This window comes from Hypanus sabinus, chromosome 4 (assembly GCF_030144855.1).
Source record: "Hypanus sabinus isolate sHypSab1 chromosome 4, sHypSab1.hap1, whole genome shotgun sequence".
In the NCBI taxonomy this organism is placed as follows: Eukaryota; Metazoa; Chordata; class Chondrichthyes; order Myliobatiformes; family Dasyatidae; genus Hypanus; species Hypanus sabinus.
The window spans coordinates 45043506-45067324 of NC_082709.1; the positions used below are offsets into that span (position 1 = coordinate 45043506).

The 23819-nt window shown below is 42.0% G+C and overlaps 1 long non-coding RNA gene across 4 annotated transcripts in view; it reads left to right on the forward strand.

Moving 5' to 3' along the window:
- Positions 1–23819, forward strand: part of LOC132392707 (uncharacterized) — an 81356-nt gene that overhangs the window by 7144 nt on the left and 50393 nt on the right. The window contains exons 1-3 of one of the 4 annotated variants that reach the window (XR_009511628.1): positions 4537–4587; positions 17905–17958; positions 23164–23329. This is a non-coding gene — a long non-coding RNA (uncharacterized LOC132392707). Of the gene's footprint in view, positions 1–4536; positions 4588–17868; positions 17959–23163; positions 23330–23819 lie in introns of those variants that run through there. The other 3 variants (XR_009511626.1, XR_009511627.1, XR_009511629.1) reach the window with 3 other exon arrangements.

Sequence of the window (23819 nt, forward strand, 5' to 3'; positions counted from 1 at the left end):
CTGGTCTCTCACTGGGCCATTTGGGACCATGGCTCTGACTTGCTCTTAACTTTACCGCCCGCTTCACTCTCTCACAACTAAACGGTATGGCATGGTCTAAGTTGACATCGAGGAATGAAGTTGCTAGGGTAGTCACTGCATGAGATTCTTTTTCCTAGAAGGGTCAGTGCCAGTAATGCATGGAAGGAAAATTGTGTTTGAAGGCTGGAGCCATCTCCCTTTTCCTATTTATTTTCAATTTGGGAAGTACAGTATGCTCCCAGCTACACCTAAACCAGTGAATTTTGTTAAGTAGTACTTTGATTTTGGCTGGGCAGTTTACATTTCATTGGAGAAGTGAGGAGCTGAAGCACTTTTACATTGTTCGAACTATACAGAGAGAGCCACTGGCAGAGGCGTCATCAGTCAGATAGATAAAATGGGAACATTTCAAGTAATAAGCATTTACAACTGGAATATTCCTTTTCCTGCAGACTATTTACCATTTTGAGAATTTAGATTTAAACCACCAGGGATCTCAAAATGCTATCTCATAAAGCAGTGGAATTATCAGTAAATAGAACTATTTCATTTTTGAAGCAAATGATAATGAGAAAATAATGGCATAACTTAACAAAAGGACATTATGATTTTAGACTTAATTTGTGGAGGAAACTAGGGTGTGTCAACACGCACTCCAATTTTCTGATATTCACTGCACTGAGGTAATACAGCTGATCTGAGTGTAGATTTTAAAATATCATTCCTAATATACCTTTGCCTCAGTGAATATGCATTTTCAATTCTGTTCAAGATATTTAAATTTTGTTAGTGTTTATTTTAATTTAAAAAAACATTTATAGGATGTGGACATGGTTAGCAAGGCTGCCATTGTTGGCAATGACTAATTCTCCTGGGAAGGTGGTGACCTGCCTAGTTGATCTGGTTCTCGCACAATCTTGCTGGGCAAGGAGTTCCAAGATTTAGACCCAGCAACAAAGAGGTGATGTCATATATTTCAAAGCCAGACTGGTGCCTGCCACCTGCAAGTGATGGCATTTCCATGAGTTTGCTGTCCTTTCTTCTTGATGGGATTAAAATCATGCATGCTTTGTCTTTCCGATTCAGAATCAGATTTATCATCACTAAATATATGTTGTGAAATTCGTTGCTTTGCAACAAGGGTACAGCGCTACACTATAAATTATAATAAGAACTACAGGTGTATTTGTACTGCTTGTTTAAAGTAATTAAGTATTGCAAAAAGAGAGCAAACAATTGTGAGAGAGTCTTCATGGGTTCATTGTCCACTTAGAAATCTGACGGCGGAGGGGAAGAAGCTGTTTCTGAAACATTGAGCATGGGTCTTCAGACCCACCTCTCTTGTGATCCTGTGCAGCTCTTCCTGCACCTCCTCTCTGACGGTAGTGATGAGAAGAAACCATGCCCTGAGAGGTGGGAGTCTTTTTATAACATTGCATAGAATTTATAATATTTAACCTATATGTGTACACAGGCCTCCTCTCATAGTTACTCTAAACTTGCCAACTGATTTCCTTCTTATTTTTCATTCATGTTCAATTAATCAATATTATTTCCCTCCATGATTATTTATTTGCTTATAAAGTAAAACTGAACATAAAAATAGCAATATTATTAAGTAATTATGGGTCATTTTCAAACCATTTGGATTGTAGTACTCCAGGAAAGTACTAACAGAAATTTCCTTTGTTAGCTATTTAACCAGTTGCAATGCCTAACTCATTTAATCTGTTAAATATCTGTCGGTGGGAAATGTACATTTATGAAAATTAGTGAAGTTCTAATAGAAGTTCAGAGAAGAAGCTTTAAATAATGCTTGCCTCTTAAAAAATGACTTCAGGGGTGTGGATGGGGTATGTAGAAATATGGGGCATTGAAGACAACTGCATATTTGTGCAGTTGTCTGAGCTTTTGTTTGAACTTAAACATTGGTCATTTCATCCTGCTTTCCTGAATTTAGGACTATTTGTCCTTTAGCATTCACTTTCATTATCTGCTTGAGGTTCACCCAAAGCAAAAGCTGAGATTGAGCTTGGATTGATGTTGATTTGTTTGCTTGGGTTCCTACCCTGACTCGTGCCGAGTTTATAAATAACCGTACACATTTGCTTGAGTATTTCTCGTAATATGTCAGCCTCCTGGGTCCTAGCTTTTAAAAAGCAGTACAAAGAAGATTTTTGTGAGGTTCAAAATTACCCCTTTATTGAGTGGGAAAGGAATTAGCATGTTGTGAGAAATACAGTAATTGCAAAAAAGGGCCATAACATTATGTATTAAAAATGGAAAAATTATTTTCATACTTCTCATGTAAAAGGAAATTGTCCCTGCATTTTGTATCTAGTGTTCCCAGACAAATATTCAGTAGGTCCATAAAATTTACATGCATCACAGATTATTTTTTATTTAAAGCACTTTACCAGGGCAACTAATTGAGACGTACCATTTTATTCGCAATGGGTCTCCAGTGCATACTCAAGTCTGATGCAGCCTTGTACTATAATAGAATTAGAGGAATACAATTATTTGGTTTGATATTGCTTCAACAAAATCTAGCAATAAAATGATTTCTTCTGTTTCCAACACCATATCTCCTCCATCCTCACACAGAGTACAAACTTTTCCAGAGCAGATAAGAAAATTATTAATTATTAAGAAAATGACTTTCATGCAGTCTCCAACTAACTGTGTCAAGCTGTTTTGTAAAAGAACACAGTGGCAAGTGGGTGCAGTAAATCTTCTCCTGCAATGAAACCCCAGCTGCTGTTGATTAATAATTGCAGGTAGCTTGCTTCAGACTGCCACTGTTTGCCACTTTACCAGGTCTTTTTTCCTGAAGCCTGTGCATTTGTCAAGCCATAGGAATTTGTCCAGACTGACCAGTCACATGCTAATGAATTAGCATGTAAAGCAGGTATCTGATCGAGAGGACTTTGATCTAATATCTCAAATATATTTCACACTGATTGTATTTCCATCTTTAACTAAAATGTATGAATGCAGATGGTTAAATCACCCATCTGCCAATCATTGTTGCAAATCCAGGCTTTGATTCATTTAGACTATTTCAATTATTTGTTAATGTAGGATTCCAATATCATATTAAAAATACAGAAAAAAAGGCATTAAAATCGAACTTCCAAAACAAAATAATGTAAATCCCAGAGATCTGATATGAAAACAAGATATGTTGGAAACACTCTGCAGGACAAGCAGCATCTGTGGTGCAAACTGAGTTAATGTTGCAAGCTGAAGACCTTTTCAGCAAAATTGGGTAGAGCTTGAGAAAATAAAATTTTTAGTTAATTAGTTAATTTTAAACCAAGTTGCACTGTGGTGTCCTATATGTTAGAACTGAGTGAATAACTTGGTAAGGACCTACAGTGAAAGTAGTAGATCTGAAGGAGAGTGCATTGGAGAAGACCCCAGTAACAGTGCCCAGCTATAGCCATTCTTTTTCCTGCACTTTTGCTCTCTCTGCTTCTCTTGTAGAATTAGGATAGAGTTTCCTCAGTCCACACCTTCAACCTCAGTGGCTTCCTTGTTCAGCAAATTACCCCTTTATTTCCAATGCCACAGATATAATAATGAAACTACCACATGTATCGTCCAAGGATCACTGTAGGTGAAAGACATTATCTGAAGTTATATTAAGTTATATGAAATAAAATATATATAATTCATAATATATGATAGGTTACCCTTTCCAGGAACCTGACTTTTAAGATAATAATGTGGGCTTCGCAGACTTTCCAACATAAGAACATAATAACATAAGAAATAGAAGCTGGGGTAGACCATCTGGCCCATTAAGCCTGCTCCACCATTCAATAAGATCATGGCTGATCTGGCCATGGAATCATCTCCACCTACCTGCCTTTTCCCTATAGCCCTTAATACCCCTACCATGGCCCAAGGTCAGCTCAAGGAGCAGATCCTTGCCTTTTAATTATGTTCCTTACCTTTTAACTTATAAAACCTTCAGAACTTCAACAATTTCAGGAAATCGCAAGTTCAGCTATAGTGCTTCAGATTTCCGATTTTTTGGGGAATTCCAAATTTTTCCCTCTTCTCCCATTCACAAGCCTTTGAATGTAACTTTTGTTATCCAGTTAAGCCTTTCCTATCCTCTTTTCCATTATATCTCTCTTCTAGTCATTTAATAATTCCTTCTTTTACTTTATCCCTGACCTTGCCTGTTCTCTTCATGTATCCCACTTTCTCTGAATCTTTCAACTTGTTTAAACTCACTCTTCCCAGTCCTGATAATTATTTCTTCTGAAATCATAACAGTTTTGCATTTCCATGGATGCTGCCTGACCTGTTGAGTGTTTCCTGTTTTATTTGAAAGGTGAAGGACCCTGGTAACATTTTGATGCACCATCAATAACTCACTCTGAGACGTGAAGGCAAGATATCAGCTTTTATTGACTGGAAGAAGGAACAAGCAGTGAGTGACCACCATACTACATCCTGGAGACTGAGGCCGGGCCAAGGCCTTGATTGCCTTTATGCAGGGGTCTGTGGGAGGAGCCACAGGAGCAGTCAGCAGAGGGCGTGTCCAGACAGGTATATGTAGTTCTCCACGCATTTCAATTACTGAAATGTTATTACTGCGCCAGCGACCTGGGTTCATTTCCCACCGCTGTCTGCAAGACATTTGCATGTTCTTCCTGTGACCGTGTGAGTTTCCTCTGGTGCTCTGGTTTCCTCCCACAGTCCAAAGATAAGTGTGTTAGTAGGTTAATTGGTTACGTGGGTGTAATTGGGCTATGTAGGCTTGTTGAGCTGGAAGGGCTCGTATAGAAACATGGAAACATAGAAAACCTACAGCACAATACAGGCCCTTTGGCCCACAGAGCAGTGCTGAACATGTCCTTACCTTAGAAATTTACCCATTGCCCTCTATTTTTCTAAGCTCCATGTACCTATCCAGGAGTCTCTTAAAAGACCCTATCGAATCCACCTCCACCACCTTTGTCAGCAGCCCATTCCACACACTCGCCACTCTCTGTGTAAAAATCTTACCCCAACATCTCCTTTGTACCTACTTCCAAGCACCTTAAAACTGTGCCTTCTCATGCTAGCCATTTCAGCCCTGGGAAAAAGTTTCTAACTATCCACACGATTAATGCCTCTCATCTCTAAATAAACTATAAAAATAAGCTTGCCGTAATTCTCATATTCATACAATCCAGTTTTAAAATTAAAATAGAAAGACAATTTTGCCCTTGCATGTAATGTGAGACATTCAGACTGTGAGTGTACTTGACTGCTCCTTTCTGAGTACTAGCTAGGTTGTAGTCTTTGGATAGAGAAGGTAGGTTAGACAAGTGAGCTTGTGGCCCTTTAGCATCTTTTGTAGTTTTCCTTTTCCATTCATTTCTATGCCAAGAGTTGCATGGGAAATTGAACTTTAATACATTCTCTCTGGCCAGAATCAGGGAAAATTTCACCAGCTAGTGGCCACTTTGGTCTTCTTCTTTGGTTGTCCATCGAAATCTGATGACGACTTCCACTCCTTTAACGGTGAGATCTTTGATGACAATACAGTCCTAACCTGGACCCACAATCTCTATTGCAGGTGGGACATGTATATGTGGTAGTGATGGCAACCGTGGCTGCATTTCTCCTGGCTCTGTCTGCTGTCTTCTGGTTGTTCTTTCCATCTCCAGAACATGGACCCCATCCCTACACAGCTGTCGCCAAGTGTTACGGTCAGCAGCAACATCCTCCAGGTCCTCAGGTCTGATCTTGCATTTCCTTAAAGCATTTTTCATCCAATCCTTATAGAACTTGTTCGGCCCTCCAGCTGAGTGATGACAATGATGTAGCTGGCTGCATAACACTCTGCGGGGTAGCCGACATGGGGGCATCCTTATCACGTGCCCCAGCCACTGCAGCTGATGCTGGGTGATCATGGCCTCAATACTTCTGCAGTTGGTCTTTATTAGTATTTCAGTGTGAGGCACCCACTCACGCCAGGTAATTCCCAGGATGTGCTGTAGGCAGCTTATGTGGAAGCGCTCCAAGGACTTGATGTGACAGCTGTAGGTTACCCAAGCTTCACAGCTATAAAGAAGGATGGTGACACAGACCGCTTGGTATACGGCGACTTTGTGGAGGGACGAAGGCTCCTGTTCTGAAAGACTCTACGCCAAAGTCTCCCAAAGGCAGCTGATGCCTGTTTAATGCAGCTCTGGAAGTCGTTGTCAATGCTGCTATCCTCAGAGAGAATGCTCCCCAGGTATTTGAAAGATGACACTACTGACAGCTTTTCATCACCAACAGGGAAGCCAGGTAGGGTGGGTGGGACACTAGTACTCCATTGGCAAACCACTTCTGTCTTGGTGGTATTGATAGTGAGCTCCATCCTGCTGTACGCTCTTATTGCCGCAGCAAGGACAGTCTGAAAATCCTCTAGGGTATGGACCATAAGAACACAGTCATCTGCATACTCAGCTCCAGGACCCACGCTCTACGGAGTTCGGTGGTTGCGTTGAGCCTCCTGATGTCAAAGAGATTGCCATCTAATCTGACGTCCACTGCCACACTGCTGCTGTCTTCAACCTTGTTGTGGAGAAGCTTGGTGACACACAAGAGGAAGATGTTAAAAAGCACTGGTGTCAGCACACACCCTTGCCTCACCCCTGTGTGTACAAGGAAGGGCTCGGACTCTTGTCCTCCTATGGTCACCCGAGCAGTCATCCCATCGTGGACCTGGTGAACGATGTTAAAGGTTTATTGGGACAGCCAAACCTGAGGAGGATGTCCCATGAGAGCACTCTTTGCACAGAGTCGAATGCTTTGGAGAGATTGACAGAGGCCATAAACAGGTCCTGATGCTGCTCCTGGCACTTCTCCCTTGGTAGAACAACCCTGTCAGTCCAGGAATTAACCTGGCAGATCTCTTTTCCAGTGCCTCGAAAGCTATTAAATCCTCTCCAAGTTAAACTGACCAAAATTTTGCACAATAGTCCAAGTGCCATCTCACCAAAACCATGTACGATTGTAATAAACTTGCTCTGTTTGTAAATTACAATCCCTTTGCAATTAAGATATCCCCTCATTTGGATTCTCTTTCCATTAAGCTTTCATGTTAAGAGCTGGTTAAGCACAAGCTTGGTACTTTGTTTCCCATATAATAGTAATGGGTGCATTTCAAAAAAGAATAAGGCTTTAAACAATAGAGGCTCTGCAGATGCTGGAAATCCAAAGCAACACACACAAAATGATGGAGGAACTCTGCAGGTCAGGCAGCATTAGTGGAAATGAATAGATAGTTGGTGTTTTGGGCTGAGAACATTCTTCAGAATAGAGTTGCTCAGTGGCTGATTGTGGGGACTGTTGTGTTCTAACCAAGACCATGTGATTATAGAGAACAGAGTCTGTATAATGATGTTATAGGTCAGAAGTAAGGAGTAGGTCTTAGCTCACGCTCTGTGCTGTTACTGAGCTGCTTGAACTGGTGTAAGGTGCACAGTAGGCAAAATACAGCAATTGCAGAGCAAACTATGGGATCCTGGACTTATGCAACTGGCCAGACAGCATCTGTGCAGAGAGAAGAGAAGTTGATGCATTGGTTCAATGACCTTTCAGCAGTCTTCTAATGGAAAAGAGGACAGGGATAAAAAATCGAAGTGGAAGATCTGTGATAAGGTGGGGCAGTCGTGTTTGTGAGATGGAGGAACAAGTGAAGTAAGTGAGAAGAAATCTGGCGCATTGCTACTCTAAACTTGAATAAGCTCTTTACCATTTACAGAATCAAAATAGTGTACAAAATTACTCTCAGGAGATAAAAGGTGGAATAAATGGCTTTGAGGAAGCAGAATAATAAATAAAACAACAATAATTAAAAGGCGGCTTTCTAATTAGTTCTTTCAGAGAAACAGTGAAGTGTTTCAGCACCAGCTGGCACTTCAACTTTGATTATTGAACACCTTAAAATTCAGCTTTGGAAGAACTGCTGTCACCCTCTATGCTACACTCTGGGTCTGAAATTTGCTGTGTTTTTGCGCCAGAGGACTACGTGATCAAGATGCAGTGCTTATGCCTGATGTGAGACATTGAGGAAACAGAAGAGTAGCTGGGCTGTGCAGCAAGTGCTGCTGAACCTACATTTTCTTACTTTTATGTCTTTCTTTCAGTCTCTTTCATCTCGAGGCTCCTCTTTTTCTGCTCTAGTTGAAAGGGCCATTCGCTGAAAATTTCTCTTGTGAGCAGGTGCAAAAAGCCCTCAGGTCAAAAAGTGAGAAGTGGGAAAATTATGTTTGGAGTTTTAGCACAAGTTTTGAGTCATGTTTAAATAAACTCTTCAAGCAACCTGCTCTAAAATTTCTGCTCAATTTACCGTTTTCCAACAAATTGTGGTAGCCCAGTCCTTCATGGGTAAAGCCATCCCCACCATTGAGCACGTCTACATGAAACATTGTCACAGGAAAGCAGCATCCATCATCGGGGACCCCACCACCTAGGACTTGCTCGCTTCTCACGTCTGCCATCAGGAAGAAAGTACAGGAACCTCAGGACTCACACCACCAGGTTCAGGAACAGTTATTACCCCTCAACCATCAGACTCTTGAACCAAAGGGGATAACTTCACTCAGCTTCACTGACCCCATCATTGAAATATTCACACAACACTTTCAAGGATTCATGTTCTTGAAATTTATTGCTCATGGATCACTAAGGCACATTTTAACAGGATGCACCATGAGCCTCAGCCAGGGACGGTATACTTGGTGGCATAACCAAGTTCTCAGACAGCTGGCATCAATCTTGGAACAGAGGCAAACCACCGTAAATGCTCTCCCACAAACATCAGCAGGAAATATCCACACTACACGATTTGTACCAGCAGGCCAACCTCCAAAGCACCAAGTAACATCAAAGTATATAAGCATTCTGCATGTTGCTCGGGATTGGAAAATGGACGTGGACTTGGAGAAAAAGCTTGTGTTTCCCCCAGACATTGCGGCTACAACACTCTGGCCAGACATAGTCCTGTGGTCCACAACAGCCAAGCTGGCATTTGTTGTGGAATTGACAGTACTATGGGAAGATGGTGATGAAGAAGTCTATGAGAGGAAAAAGACCAAGTATGCTGAACTGGCAACTGAAGCTGCTCAGAACGGCTGGAAGACCAAGATTTTCCCTGTAGAAGTGGGATGCAGGGGATTCATTGCATCTACAAATCATTTTGCATCTACGTTTCATCTACGACCAGTCTATTGAAGAAGATGGAGGTGAGGGGTGTCTCCCTCCAACAAACAATCGTCCTCGTCAAATGCAACAGGAAAAAGCAGCAATTGGATTTGGATTAAAAGGAAAGACAACAAATGAGCTGCAAGATGAAGACAGGAAGGTACAGAACTGAGGGGGGTGTATCTGGGATGCCAGGGAGCACCATTGAGCCCTCTGGAGATGTTGTGGGCTTATCAACGAAATGTCAAAGAAGGAGGGTGCCCACCTGATGACCCCGATGAAGTAGCTACCCTCCTCGTCACCACTCCAAGCTTACTGCCAACATCGAGAGTGCTGACTTTAGCATAGGGATTAAAACATCAAGTCCTATTAGCTCTAATTATTAATAGTTCTTTCTTTTCATATTTGTACAGTTTGTAGTCTTTTGCAAACTAGTTGAATACCCAAGTTTGTTCAGTTTTTCATTGATTATATTATAGTTATTATTCTATTATGGATTTATTGAGTATGCCCGCAAGAAAAGCAGTCTCAGGTTTGTATATGGTGACATATATGTACTTCGATAATAAATTTACCTTGAGCTTTGAACTTCCAATGGCTTCCATATGAGTCACACAAGGAATTGAAAAACTTCACGACTTCATGTCCTCAAACATGCTTTTCTTAAGAAGCTTAAATGGCAGCTTGAAACATCAGTTTACATCCTCAGAAGAGGCAATTATGATGCCAGCTCAATGCTTCCCTTAAGGCTTAAATGTTCAAATTGAATTAATGTGGCATTTTATAAATAATTATCGAGTAAAATTATTTTGCCCCACATTAAACTCTTTCTTTACTTCAGAAGGCCACGATGTAACAGAGAGTGTTAGGAGTCATGGTTATACAGCGTGGAAATAGGCCATTCAGCTCACACTGTCTGTGCACATTTGCCAGCACTTAGTATTTAGTCTCCTATGCCGAGGTGATTTAAATGCTCCTGTAGATACTTAAATTCACTCAGCGACTCTATTCCCTCAGGTGGTGTCTTTCTGGTACTCTCCACTGTCTGAGTGATAAAGGTGACCTCAGATATTTCCAGTACTCTGCCTATCTATTTCCCTCACAATTTTATATACCTCAATCATGTTATTTTATGTTATTAACAATGTTATGTTTTGTTGCATGTAATTTAAATCCCCTGTGAAGAACACTGTATATGATTGCAAGCATATACAAGGGGTTATTAAATCAATAAAGGGAGGGCATGGTGGATTCAGTTTTTGGGCAGTAATAAGTGTTGAATCACTAAACTTCTGAGAGTTTTACGTATGACAATGCAAGACTGGTTCCCATTGGATTTTGCATCCCATTGGGCATTGCAGATGGTGTCCAACGGACTACTTCGTAGAACTCTAGCTCACTGTCTTGCAGTGGTGCTGGGTGCATGTCAGGGGGTGGTGGTGTCACAGTGGGAGAGCAGGACTCAGACTTCCATGAAAGGCACCCTTTGTTCAAATTGCAAACACGAGGAAATCTGCAGATGCTGGAAATTCAAACAACAACACATACAAAATGCTGATAGAACACAGCAGGCCAGGCAGCATCTATAGGGAGAAGCGCTGTTGACGTTTTGGGCCGAGACCCTTCGCCAGGACTAACCGAGAGGAAAGATAGTAAGAGATTTGAAAGTAGTGGGGGGAGGGGGAAATGTGAAATGATAGAAGATCGGAGGGGGTGGGATGAAGCTGGAAAGGTAATTGACGAAAGTGATACAGAGCTGGAGAAGGGAAAGGATCATGGGTCGGGAGGCCTCAGGAGAAAGAAAGGCGGGGGAGCACCAGAGGGAGATGGAGAACAGGCAAACAATTAAATATGTCAGGGATGGGGTAAGAAGGGGAGGAGGGGCATTAACGGAAGTTAGAGAAGTCAATGTTCATGCCATCAGGTTGGAGGCTACCCAGCCGGTATATAAGGTGTTGTTCCTCCAACCTGAGTTTGGATTCATTTTGACAATAGAGGAGGCCATGGATAGACATATCAGAATGGGAATGGGACGTGGAATTAAAATGTGTGGCCACTGGGAGATCCTGCTTTCTCTGACGGACCGAGCGTAGGTGTTCACCGAAATGGTTTCCCAGTCTGCGTCAGGTCTCACCAATATATATAAAAGGCCACACAGGGAACACCGGACGCAGTATACCACACCAGCCGACTCACAGGTGAAGTGTCGCCTCACCTGGAAGGACTGTCTGGGGCCCTGAATGGTGGTGAGGGAGGAAGTGTAAGGGCAGGTGTAGCACTTGTTCCGTTTACAAGGATAAATGCCAGGAGGGAGATCGGTGGGAAGGCCTATTTACTGATATCTACTATAAGCCTACAGACTCTCACAGCTACCTGGACTATTCCTCTTCCCACCCTGTCTCTTGCAAAAAGGCTATCCCCTTCTCACAATTCCTCCGTCTCCACCGCATCTGCTCTCAGGATGAGGCTTTTCGTTCCAGGACGAAGGAGATATCTTCCTTTTTTAAACAAAGGGGCTTCCCTTCGTCCACCATCAACTCTGCTCTCAAATGCATCTCTCCCATTTCCCGCACATCTGCCCTCACCCCATCCACCCGCCACCCCAGTCGGGATAGGGTTCCCCTTGTCCTTACCTACCACCCCACCAGCCTCCAGGTCCAACGTATAATTCTCCGTAACTTCCGCCACCTCCAACGGGATCCCACTACCAAACACATTTTCCCCCCCCCCCCCGCCTTTCTGCTTTTCGCGGGGATCGCTCCCTACACGACTCCCTTGTCCACTCGTCCCCCCCATCCCTTCCCACTGATCTCCCTCCTGGCACTTATCCTTGTAAATGGAACAAGTGTTACACCTGCCCTTACACTTCCTCCCTCAACACCATTCAGGGCCCCAGACAGTCCTTCCAGGTGAGGCGACACTTCACCTGTGAGTCGGCTGGTGTGGTATACTGCGTCCGGTGCTGCCTGTGTGGCCTTTTATATATTGGTGAGACCCGACACAGACAGGGAGACCATTTCACTGAACACCTACGCTCTGTCCGCCAGAGAAAGCAGGTTCTCCCAGTGGCCACATAATTTAATTCCACATCCCATTCCCATTCTGATATGTCTATCCATGGCCTCCTCTACTGTCAAGATGAAGCCACACTCAGGTTGGAGGAACAACACCTTATATACCGGCTGGGTAGCCTCCAACCTGATATTATGAACATTGACTTCTCTAACTTCCGTTAATGCCCCTCCTCCCCTTCTTACCCCATCCCTGACATATTTAGTTGTTTGTTTTTTTTTCTCTCTCTCTGCCCATCACCTTGCCTGTTCTCCATCTCCCTCTGGTGCTCCCCCCACCCCCGCTTTCTCCCGAGGCCTCCCGTCCCATGATCCTTTCCCTTCTCCAGCTCTGTATCACTTTCGCCAATCACCTTTCCAGCTCTTAGCTTCATCCCACCTCCTCTGGTCTTCTCCTATCATTTTGCATTTCCCCCTCCCCCCACTACTTTCAAACCTCTTGCTATATCTTTCCTTTTGGTTAGTCCTGACGAAGGGTCTCGGCCTGAAATGTCGACAGCGCTTCTCCCTGTAGATGTTGCCTGGCCTGCTGTGTTCTACCAGCATTTTGTGTGTGTTGTTCTTTGTTCAAATTGCCTGCAACACAATTAGCCAAACAGAAAACCCAAGTGGTTAACCTCTGTTGATCATCTAACCAGCTCCTTGCACAGAAATAGAAATATTGATAAAATGTTGATAAATGGTTATGCCAAGCCCTGGTGTTAACTTTTCCGATACAAGTTGATAACAGGGACAACTTACTATACTGAATCTACCAAGGTTGGGCTCTTCAAGTTAACTTAGCATTTATCCAAAGGTAGATCAAAACTTTATCTTTGAAGAACCATTGTGATTTAATTTCATTTTGCATTCCTCATCGCATACAATTTAGAACATACAAACAAGCCCTTTAATGCACCATCAATAACTCTCGGAGATGGGAGGTGAACGATAGGCTTTTATTAGTATCAAAAGAGACCACAACATCTTGGAGACTGAGGGAGGAGCAGTGCCTCCAATCGCCTTTATACAGTGGTCTGTGGGAGGAGCCACAGGAGCAGTCAGTAAAGGGGCACGTACTGACAGGTATACATAGTTTACCACACCCTTCTAAAGATTTGTGGATCAACATCTCTTATTCTCATATGGGGGGGATGTCAGAGATAAGGTTTTTACACAGAGGGTGGTGGGTGCGTGGGACGCTCTGCCTGGAGTTGTGATAGAGGCAAATACATTAGATAGGCACTTGGATGACAGAAAAATGAATGGCTATGTGGGAGGGAAGGGTTAGATTGATTTTAGAGTAGGTTATAGGGTCAGCACAATCTTGTAGGTCAAAGGACCTGTACTGTGCTGTAATGTTCTATGTTCATGTACTTGAGCATAAAATCTAGGCTAATACTCCTGTACATTATGAAAGAGTACTAAACTCTGACAGGCCTATTTTGTGATGAGACTTCATCTATCTACTATCTCAGGTGGTCACTAGACATGTAGTAATTTCAAAAAAAGCAATGCAGTTATTGCTGGGATCCTGGCCAATATTTACTTCTCACTTAACATGAAGAAGCAAATGACCTTGTTCCATTCACATTGCTCCATGAGCTCAGTTCCTGGTTTTGACAGGTCAGCTTACTTAAAATTTCAGTCATGTTCAGCACATGAATGCTACCCAATATGATTGAGTTTCTAGACCCAGGGTTTTTGTCTGCAGTTTTCACTACTGAAAGACTCGCTGTGTAAGTGTTTCCAGTTCTGTTTGCTTTATATTGCATTTCTGTTTTAAGATTTATATGGCAATTCTTATTCCATCTGCTTAATTAGGTTAGATCCATTTGAACTTTGCCCATCTTTGTGTACAAGTCATATAACTTAGTGCTTCAGAATAAAGTATAGGTACCCTCCCATTCATTAATATTGTTTAATAATGCTGGAACAACAAATCACTTAGACACACATCTAGTTCATTCCTTTCTTGGTCTGGACAAAATCTTTTCCATTTATCTTTACCTCCTGCCTTCTATTGCCAAGCCATTCTTCATTCCAGCTAGCTAATTCGACATTATTTCAATGAGTCTTAATCTTCTCTAAAAGCCTTTCTTCCCGAACTTTGCCAAACACATCAACAGAATTCAGGTAACTTGCACTCTAATTTACTATTCTCCTTAAAACTTATGACAGATGTCTGAGAATGATTGTTCAGCCTAAGCCAGCATGGCTACTCATTGTGGCCGCTGTGCTCTTTGGCTGGGCAGTGTGAATGGTCAGTGAAATTCTTATAAAGGTTCCCTTAATTACAGTGATTGCTGGACTGGTTTAGAATTGTTTGCTTCTTCATGCATCATTTTTTTTATTAGTTTCATCATCCTCAGGCTCTAAATCTGGTTTAATATAACCTATCAATGAGTTTGCCATTAGATTTACGTGTGTCATAGGATGAACCTAGAAATTCATCAAGGTGGACCAAAGATATGTTTTAAATTGGGAAGTGTTAAGAATAAAGCGAAAGAAAAGCTTTTTAAAGATGAAAGGACTCTTCCCTAATTCCTTCTGCTGTTCTTTGAGAAACACCTGGAATGTATTTCATTTGAGCCAGGTGCCCTATGCAAGTTTAATTTCTTGTGAGCTTTTCATGTGAAGTGTTTCCTGACCTGCATATGTAATACATTCAGATCCCATTTTCATTGAATTTGGAATCTGCCCACAGATTTAATTGTGAACACCTATGTAACAAACATGTTGTCTCCCAAATGACCACAGTATTTATTTCTTCAGGGGTTTGGATGTTCCTTCACTTTTAATATTGTTACATAGCCAAGTACCCCTTCAACATCATGCAAAGGGAATGAAATGATGCAGGTTCCCTCTCAGCTCCTGGGGAAGTTGTACGCAGATGAGTGATTGTTTCACCTGCCACCTCCACCCTATCCATAAGCATGGCCTGAATTGTCCTAATTTAGTTTTCTGTCCCACCTACACTCCCGTTTCCCCACATTTTTGCAGTAAAGTTCAACAGGAACCAGCAGTTCCCAATTCTGTTAGATACATTACAAGTTTCCATCCTCAATGTCAGGTTCATAAGTTTCAGATTATAGCCACTCTACACAATTTTTCACTATAAGTACTTAGAGTTACCTTATAATCATCTTATGTTTCTTTGTTTACCTTGTCAGCATTTCCTTAGGGCTTGTCCTTTATTCTTTCCACCAGGTTCCCCTTCCCTTTTCTCTCTCTCCTCACATCTCCCCTCTATACTTGCTTAAATCTAGTTTTATGGGCAAGATCCTTCTAATCCAAGTTTATTCCTGACCTCAAGACCCTGACCTTCTGATTTTGCAAGTCTCAATGTGGCTTCACCTACCATCCTTTCCTAACAAATTGACCCATGCCCTGAACACCCTTTGAATTCTGGACCTCTCCACCAGCCTATCTTCCACTAACCAATTATCTAACGTTCTCCCCCACCTCCCACCTCTCTGAAGGTCAGACCTTTCCTCTGATCCTGCAAACAACCTGGTTTCTCTCAGATCCCATAAGGTCCTCAGTCAAGGCCCCAATATCAACTACTCCCCATCTATCTACCTGTTCACTTTCATAATTTCCTGCAACTTTCTAGTTTGCTGGTGCTGATTTCCATTGCCCCTTTTACCCATTCACCTTCAAGCCCCAAATAAGACCATCATACCATAAGACCATAAGATATAGGAGCAGAATAGGCCATTCAAACAATTGAGTCTGCTGCACCGTTCCATCATGGCATATTTATTATCTTTCCAACACCATTCTCCTGCCTTCTCCCTGTAACTTTTGACACCCTCATTAAGTAAGAACCTATCAAACTCCACTTTAAATATACCTAATTACTTGGCGTCCATAGTTTTCTGTGGCAAAGAGTTCCACAGATTTACCAATGGAAATGGAGCTTATGACCGTCAGTTCTCTTCCCTCCTACCCATGGTCCAGTACATTGTATGGTTGATAAATTGCAACTCTTGATCAGTTGTTGAAGCCTCAGGCCTGGGATGTTCCTGTTGATTACAGAAATGAGCTCATAACTAACAGCGACCATTGGCAAGCAACTGCTGTGATTATTCAGGACACATGAAGATCTATGCACCAGAAAGTCAGTTCTTCAGATAGCAATGATAATGATAAATGATTTTGAATCAATGTCTCCAACATTTACCAGGATATGGTCCAAATACTGGTGTATGGACAGGTTGGTTTTGACAAGTGGGATCAAAGGGCTTGTTTCCAAAGTATGGCATAAGACTATAATATGGTACGTTGTCACTTCACATTATTAATTTCTTCCAAAAATATTCAAAAAGTCATTGTTTAATCCTTTGTAATATTTCCTTTTTTAACCATTTCCCTCCTCTTTCACTGCACTCACTCTTTCTCCCTTTATCTCTCCTTCAATTTCTCTTTCTGAGTCAACATTAAGCACTCAAATTAACATTTCACTCTAATTAACAATTAAAATAACAATTAACAAAGTTATTAATTTGAAATGTTAATTCTGCCTCCCTCTTTCTCACAGATGCTGCCTGAGGTGGTGAATGTTTCTGTCTTGTCCAGATTTCTATTAGCCAGAAATTGGATTTCACTCTCTTTCGGTATCTGTAGTGCCAATTCCCAACTAGATTCCCTGGATAAAAATATGATCAAAGCAATGATATGTTTTACACATCTGTTTCATTCCTACTGGGAACTGTGTGAACAGTTCTCAAGGGTCTTGTCATGGAGGACAATTATTGGGAAGTTCACCAGCTCCTAAAGATACTCTCCCAAAGACAGCTGCACAATAGCTGCATAAAAGTGTCCCAGGGAAGTGAGCGAAAATAGAAGGTAGAGCAAAGGTAGTCTTCCCTGATCTGGACACCCTCTGCATGATAGTCAGCCGTAACAAATCCAGAGTGACGGGTGGATTGGATTTAATGGGGCAGACTATCAGGTGTAACTAAGATGTGACCAGTGATACCAAATCCACTGTCCTGACCATTGGAAACTGAGGCTGGCAGATGCTGCATAAAAGACAATGGTATCATGGTGTGCACTCTTTAATTAATACCTTATGCGCAATTCTGCTCCCAACTATTCCAAGGGCAATTGACAAAGCACCAGTTCTTGCTGGCAGAGACGGAAATGTGTGGTGCATGAACTATAGTTTCATTTGGTGAGCAACTGAAGATGGAAGAGCATCATTCATCTGGTGGTAAATTAATGTTAGCATATCCTAACCCAGGTAAAATAACTTACACATAGTTCACTCATGAGAAATATGTACACATGGTTCCAATTTCTAGGACCCCTTTGAATTTAATCTTTCTTGCTGTTATCTTGATTCACCTAGTGACTTTGAATAACAATCATCCTTCACTATTTGATCTTTTAAATGATTATATTGTACCCTATGGTTATGTTTAAGCACTTTGTTAATCAAAGGTCTGGTTTTCTCCATTTGCCATTTTACTTATACACATTGCTTAACATAGCCTGAGTCTTGCTTCATTTTTACTGAGATCATAAATCAACTAGAATAATGATAACTTGTCTTTATACTGTGCTTTTAATGCATTAAAATATCTCAAAGTCCTTCACAAGAACATAACTACTCAAATATTGCCAGAGCCATGGAAGAGGATGATTGGACAGAGAACATAAGAATTGAAAGCAAAAGCAGGTGAGACAATCTCTCAATCATCTTCCATAATTCAGTAATATGATGGGTGATCCTATATCTCTGTTTCACCTTCCAGTCCAGTTCCCAAGTACCTTCCTGTCCAAAAATCTGTTCAGTCCAACCTTGAATATTCTCAATGACTGAGGATCTTTCCTCCTCTTAGCCAATGAATTCAAACCATTTGCCACCTTCAGTGTACTGGAATATTTGTCTTATATCAGATTTGATTCCTGAGTCACTTCTCCATCCTCTCCATCTGGAGAAAACGGTTTCCTGGCATCCACCTCGACTATCTCCCTCAAAATTTTATTTTGTCTCAGCCTTGTCAGATCTTATCAATCTTTTCTAATGCTAGTCTCTCATTCTAGTGATCAGTCTGGTGAATCGGTACTGCATTCACTCCAAGGCAAAGTAGGTTTTCAGGAGAGATTAAAATGGAGAATACTTAGACTTTCAGGGGAGGACATTCCAGAGCTTGAGGTCTAGCCTGCTGAATGCATACTCTGCTAATCATGTGGAGGAAGCAGAGGTCAGTTTGATTGCAGTATTTGGATGAATGCCTGGTTCATGAAGGGTAGCAGGCCTGAAGGAAGTTATAGGGGGAGGGAGGACACACTATGGGATCTTCATACTGTGAGGAGTAAATGTAAATCCTCTCCAGGGGTCTCCACATAGCCTCAAAGTTTTGCTTTAGCTTTTCTGAACCATGTCCGGAGGTTAGGAAGCTGTGTAGACTTCTTGCGATACTGCATTCAAAATAGAGCAACTATGGCTACTAGGCCTCTGCTCATCACGGAAGAGCACAGTGCAACTCTAAGCCATGTATAATCATGGACAGTAACCCTGCAGAAGTAAACCCTTGTCCATGCTAACCAACTGTTAAACATCCTGAGTTTAACAGAAGCTTGGATAGGTGCTTCAATAACAATGGGGGATTTTGGTGAGAAGGTGAAGAGAGAGAGTTGTGGTTTGTTGTGAGAAGTACCGGTAGACCACACCAGCAGGATAGATTGTTTGAATGCTTCAAAGATAGTGTTCATAGATTGAGAAAAGAACTCATTGCTGGAGAAGATTACAATTTAATGGGTTGGAACCAAAGCAAGTGAGGCCAGTCCCAACTAGCAAAACAATGGAGGGGGTTGGGGGGTGAAGGGACATCAGTTGTGTCAAGGGGTGTGAGACAGCAATTGAGGAAGGTAGTTACCAGAGGGGATATTCTCTATCAAAGCTATGATGATGATCTCACAAAGTGGGATATCCAGATATTTGGCCGGCAGATGTTGCAGGATTTACAGGAAGGAAAAGTTAATCGTCCTTCTGCAAATATGAAGAATAAAACAGCACTAATGATGGCTTGGTGGTTTTCAAACTCAGAGGACTAGAGAGCAAATATTTTACCAGGACAAGTTGTAGTACTTAAGTGGATTAACATCTACAGAAGAATTTCTTGAATGCATTGCCAATGACCAAACTTCTGTGAGTTTGTACTTGTAAATGCCACAAATGCAACATTATCTTTATACCACCGAGTTCTGATTGGAAGAGGCAGCTCAGTGGCGGAGCAAGTAAAGTTACTGCTCCACAGCTCCAGCAATCTGTGTCCAATCCTGACCTTGGTCGCTGTGTGTGTGGAGCTTGCCAGTTCTCCTTGTTGCCATGTGGGTCTCCCCCAGGGGCTCCAGTTTCCTACCACATTCCAGAGATTTACAGTTGGCTACTGAAAATTACACCCCATGTGTATAGGTGAGTTGGAGAAACTTGGGCTGAGGGAATTGATGGGAATGAGGGAGAACTTTTAAAAATTAATGTAGGGCTAATGTGTGTTGGAGCATGGTGGTTGGAATGGACTTGTTGGGATGAGGGGGCAGTTTATGTGCTGCATCAACAATTTAGGGACTTGAATTCGCCCCAAATGTAGGCCTTAGAACACCAACAAAGCAGACTCATATTTTGTTAGTGCCCTGACTACACAAACTACTGGACGATATTGACTTTAAATGATCAACACTACTCAAGAGAGTGCAGATGCCAGAGGACAACTTCAAAGTATACAAACTTTGAAGAGAGCATCACACAGCATTGGAGAAACTCAGAAAGTCAGGCAGCACCAATGGAGGAGAAAGCTTCAATTAAGGGTCTCAACTGTCCACTGCCCTCCACAGTTGCTTCCTGACCTGCTGAGTTCCTCCAGTGATTTCTGTGCTGCTCCAGATTCCAGCCTCAGCCGTCTCTTCGGTCTCCATACCTTGAAGAGACTTCGCCATGGAGTTATAGACTGAAGGCACAAGTGGTGATGCTGTCCAGCAGATTGTTGAATACGTTACATTAATTTACAAGACACTATTACCATATTCTGCTGCTCTCAGTACTTTACAAACATTTCCAAATAAGTTTCTGTTCCCAGAGCAAGCATCTGTGAGCTGTGTAAAAGAGGCACACAGCCTTATTCCAGCTCTCAGGGAAATTAGTAATTACTCCCTACATCTGTATTGACGCAATCTATACATGTAAGCCATTACATTCAAAGTGAAGTAGTGAACTTCAGCCTCTGTCTACTAACTCTTTGGTTTGGTTTCTAGTTCCTTTTAATAAATAAGTGGTAATGTCATTTGTGGGCACAGTTTTTGAGACATGAACAATTTTCTATAAATTGCCGGCAATGCAAGGACTCCCTCAAATTTGGGAAAGTCTCCTGAAAATGAATGTGTGTATTAGCACAAGATGAAGCAAATGAAGTCAATAGACTAATGTATTACAGAAAGTACTGTGTGGTTAATTGCAGAAGGACGAGTAACCCCATGTTTGGTTTCCTTCCAAGTGACATAGTTGTCTATTTCTGATCCACGATCATAGTTGCTACAGGCTAATTGTAGAACATTAGTGAAAACAGCAATCTATAATTTTACTACAATTATAATGTTTCTATTACATGATAGCCAAAGTTTTGGCAGCTAAGAATAGTATTTTGCAGAAGAATGCATGAGAACCATCTCCTAAAGAGATTTTCACCATTTCTATCTTGGTTTTTTCCAAAGCTGCTAGTAATGTTCTTAATGCAGTGGCCTGTTACAATCTGAAGCTCACCAACATTTCTGTACGAGCATTATCAGTGTAATGAAATATACAGTAATAGCAACATGTGTACACATTAGGGTTTTGAACCACACAATGAGTGGAGTATTCTTGTAGACATTATTCTTGTAATATGTCACGTGTTCAAGTGAGCAAGCAAATGAAGTCACATAAGGGAAGGGTATTGACATTTTTTATGGCCACTTGTGTCCAATATGCCTTTTGCAAATGGTGTCCCTGTAAGGTTTCAAACTTTGGACTTGGATGATAATGTTTGCTTGTATCCAGTAAATGAATGTTAATGAATTAATCTTATCCTCCAGACTGAATCATACTGGAAATGTAGGAAAGCCTTTCTTGTGCAAGAAGCAAGGGGGAGAATTTGTAGACAATTTCAATCCCTATGCAGCATGGCTATCGTAAAATTGCTGACAAGGTTCATGAACTTTGTTTCTCCAGATGACGCTGATTAGACCTCATCACTAAGCAGTTCGACTGGCTCCCAATAATTAAGTACTTTGAACGAGAATACGATTAGTTTCATCAAATAATATCTAGTATTTGTTCCATTATTATTTTATACAAGTCAGGAGGCTCTCAGAACACTCCCAGTCAATCACATTTCCCCACTTGCTTCCTTGTCACCTAATCCCTATCACATCCCAAATCAGCTGCCATAAAGCAATTAGTCTGCCAACAGCTCACCGTCAAGATGTGGGAGGAAACGGAAGCCCACGATGGGATCCCACACAGTAACGGAGAATGTACATGTTCTACACTGATACCACTGTGAATGAAATCAGCATCTCTGGAGTCCTGTGGTAGCGTTAACCATGGTGTCACCTCTGCTGCAGCTAGAGTAGAAAATGAAGTTTAGTACGGTCTAAAGGAACTGCCATTAAATTGGGTAAGAGGAAAAAACCTTCCCGTTGCATTATTGGTGAATTATTAAAGGAAGCAGGGAGTACAAGTGGAATGATAATTCTGCACAACTCTTTTTTTCTCCAAATTCTATTAAATCTAATAAGGTCATCTGTTTACAAAGGGCCCAGAATTCCGGGGTCCTGCGTGTAGAACTGGAAATGAGCGTGATTCCCAGCAGAAGAACACTGATGCCATTGCAACGGGCTTTGCTTATTGTCCAGCCGACTGGATCGCTGGGAGTCAGTCACCTGTCTCTGAAGCTCAGAACTTTCAACTCATATCACTTTGACTTCAGATGACCTAATGTGAGGACCGCGCTGTCATTAGAAGAAGGATCAATAGTCTTTGCGATCACTTAGCACTGGCCACACTTCGGCAGTTGATAAAATCGGCCTTCACTGTCTCTTGGTGTGCCAACTAGATGGCTATCCACATCGAACTGTAAGGTACTTTTCAGTTTTCCCAGTTCCACAAGAGATAGCAGGAGTTTGGGGTATAATAATAAAACTTGGGAATTTCCATCACTGACTGTTTTCTGAACCAATCGTGCCTACAGAAGTGCAGGAAGAGAACTGATCCTCGAGTTCACTCGGACAAGATTCAGGACTCCATATGCTCCTAGAGTTTGATAAGGTCCAGCTGCACGGAGTTGGCCAAGATATCTGGTTTTACTTGGCTTAGCTCCAGTCATACTGTGCACAAACTTAAGCATATCAACACCCTGGTTCTGTCAGAGTGCAAACCATGTTGACTGGGAAGCGGATAAAAACGTGCATCCTTTCACAGCCAGAATAACGCCTACAGCTGAAAGTCTCTTGGCTCGTTGTTCTGTAGTGCATTCAACATTGCACTGGATTTCCGCTTCCCTTGAGAGTGGCACCTTAGCACAGCAGTTACCACAATGCTTTACAGCATGCCTGCTGTGAGACTGAGGTTCAATTCCCACTGTGGTCCATAAGGAGTTTGTACATTCTCCCTGTGACCACATGGATTTTCACAGAGTGCCCTGGTGTCCCCCCTCATTCCAAAGAAATAAGATTAGGGTTAGTAAGCTGTGTGCACTGGAAGCACGGTAAGACTCACACAGTTCCCACTGATTTGACTTGATGTAGATGATGCATTTCATTGCACGTTTCCATGTTTGATATACAAGTGACAAAATTATGCTAATCTTTAATTGTGTCCATTTGCACCCACAATCCCTCACAGGTTCAGCTTACTGCTGCAGAAGGATAGCAGTAGTGCACGGCACTGGCACAGCTCTGGTGATTCCAGTCCAATCCTCACAACTGGTACTGCCTGTGTGGAGTTTGCATATCTTCCCTGTCCCTAGGTGCTCCAGACTCCTTCCACATCTCAGAAAATGTGCAAATTGGTAGGTTTAATTGACCACTAAATTGCTCCTCGAGTGTCGAAGAGTGGTATTGGCAAAGTTGATAAGAGTGTGAAAACAAAACGTATTAGGTGCTGTTAGTGTAAAAGGAATGGGTGCTTGGGAATCAGTGCAGAACTGTGGATTTGAGGTCCAGTTTCTGTGTTAATTTGCTCTTAAACAGTGATTCTATAGTTGATGTCCACTTGCTCAGATACAGAAGGGGGAGGGCCTCACTCTGAGCTGGAGTAGAGTATGATACACTGGTTGATTACCACCTGTGTGCCTGACAACCTGACTCCTACAACAGGAAACTTATTCTGAGATCTATCATGGCAGAGTTTACCAAAGGGACATAGAAAAGATTCAAAGATGCACTCAAAGCTTCCTTGAATAAGTACAATGTCCCCAATCACTGCTTGAAATCTCTGTCTGATGACTGGTCAAAATGGAGAGGAACATTTGGGATAGTTTTGAGAGTTTTGATGCTTCT